The following is a 2512-nucleotide window of genomic DNA, read 5'->3' as shown; positions in this document are numbered from 1 at the left end:
ATAGGGAACTTTCAGGATAGCATTTGAAATGTAAATAAAGAAAATATCTAATAAAAAAAGAAATAAAGAATGTAGATAAAGAAAATATCTAATAAAAATATTTAAAAAAGAATAGGGTTACTAAAATGTATTTTTAAATTTTTATTGAATATTTAATTTATAAATATTTTCCCCATTCTCAGTTTCTTATCTGGAAACCCCCTCCCCCTCCCCCTCTCTCCCTGCTTCTATGAGAGTTCTCCCTCACCCACCCAGCCACTCCCACCTCCCTGTCCTGGCACTCCCCTACACTGGGGAATCAAGCCTTCACAGGCCCAAGGGCCTCTTTTCCAAATGCTACTTCTATATATGTTTTTTAGTCATTCAGCACAAAACATTATGACCAAGAGGCCCGTTGGGGAGGAAAGGGTTTACTCAGCTTACACTTCCATATTTCTATGTAGAAGTATTTTCCCTGACCAATTAATTTAATTATTAATACAATAAAAGAAGTCTGAGATTGCACAGGGAAAGGGGAAGCCAAGCAAAGGATTGGAGAGAGAGAGAGAGAGAGAGAGAGAGAGAGAGAGAGAGAGAGAGAGGACAGGTAGAGGAAGGAAAAAAGATAGAGCCAGAGGAAGATTCAGATTTCACAAGGTAACTATAAAAATCATAAAGATAGAAAAATTGGGATAGATTATCTAATCTAGGTGGGCAGCTCATATCATTATCCATTGACTCTGAAATTATTTTGTGGGCATCTTGTGAATTCAGAATTTATTGTTATATAAATCTGACTGGTTAATTATAAGTTACAAGAGTTTTGATTTTACCAGGTTACTAGGTACTATGACATCTAACCATGAGGTGGATGGCCATTGCATGGTGCTGGCATAACGACGACCTGCCAAGGGAACTTAGGGAGCCAGGTGGAGACATTTTGGGGGCTCCAGACCAGAAAGTCTGCTGAGATGAGAACACCCCGCTGGTGCCTTGTGGCCTGTTGCAGTAAATCTCCAACCCAAATATGCCCTGGCAATAAAAACACAACTCAGTCAAATTGAATACATTCTGTGTGCCTAGATTGGGCATATCTACTACTACACTACCATCTTCCACATCTATGAGACCCCTTAAAACTTGCATTTTCTCTAAACCAGGTACATCTGCATTGCTTTTCTTTTTCCCCCTCCTCCTCTGTGTCCTCTCCCTGTTCCATTTTCTCCTTCTTTGCTCTCTCCACCGTCCTCTCCACTTTCCCTTTTATCTGCTTGTCTTAGTCAGGGTTTCTATTCCTGCACAAACATCATGACCAAGAAGCAGTTGGGGAGGAAAGGGTTTATTTGGCTTACACTTCCACATTGCTATTCATCACTGAAGAAGTCAGGACTGGAACTCAAGCAGGTCAGGNAGCAGNAGCTGATGCAGAGGCCATGGAGGGATGTTCTTTACTGGCTTGCTTCCCCTGGCTTGCTCAGCCTGCTTTCTTATAGAATCCAAGAAGACCAGCCCAGAGATGGCACCACCTACAAGGAGCCTCTCCCTCTTGATCACTAATTGAGAAAATGCCCCACAGCTGGATCTCATGGGGGCATTTCCCCAATCAAAGCTCCTTTCTCTCTGATAACTCCAGCTGTGTCAAGTTGACACAAAATTAGCCAGTACACTGCTCAATCATCAGCTCTCCTTCATTTTACAAATTAATGTGGGAAGCAGATTTATAGGATATCATGTGATTGCTGACTCATTCCTTGATCAGAATTAATATCAAATATAATTAGACCCAAGGCTATCCATAACAGTGGTCCACTGGTGCTCAGCTTAGCATGGGAAATTGCTGTATTCTTTTTAATATTTCCCACAACATCTCTATTCATCACCAAAGTAAGGCAGAACTAGAACTCAAGCAGGTCAGGAAGCAGAAGCTGATGCAGAGGCCATGGAGGGATGTTACTTACTGGCTTGCTTCACCTGGCTTGCTCAGCTTGCTTTCTTGTAGAACCCAAGACTGAGGGATGGTACCACCCACAATGGTCTCTCCACCCTTGAACACTAATTGAGAAAATGCCTTACAGCTGGATCTCATGGAGATATTTCTTCAAGGGAGGCTCATTTGTGATAGCTGGAGCTATCACAGATCTACCCCTATTTCTTACCTATCTGAGTTATTTTTCAATTATCAATAACAATCTTTGATATCCATATTTTTTTTAATTTGAGGCTTTCTACTGTATCTTAACCAGAAGCTAAGCTCTTACAGCTATTTTTATTTGAGGCTTTCTACTGTATCTTAATCAGAAGCTAAGCTCTTAAAGGTAAGTTAGGATTCCTCTAGTAGCAGATATCAACTATCAGTAGCTTCATATCTATGAATAGAAGACATCTAAAATATCCTCTTTTCATTCTGAGATTTGGTTTAGTTGTGAATTGCATAGGTCTTGAACATACTACCATAATTGCTCTTAATTCCAATGTGCAGCTGCCCTGCTGTATCCAGACAGTTTTCCCTAGTCTTCTATTACTTCTGGCTCTT

The sequence above is a fragment of the Mus pahari genome, chromosome 4 (assembly GCF_900095145.1).
Source record: "Mus pahari chromosome 4, PAHARI_EIJ_v1.1, whole genome shotgun sequence".
NCBI classification, from domain to species: Eukaryota; Metazoa; Chordata; class Mammalia; order Rodentia; family Muridae; genus Mus; species Mus pahari.
The sequence above is the reverse complement of the archived record's forward strand: the minus strand, read 5'-3'. Positions refer to the sequence as shown.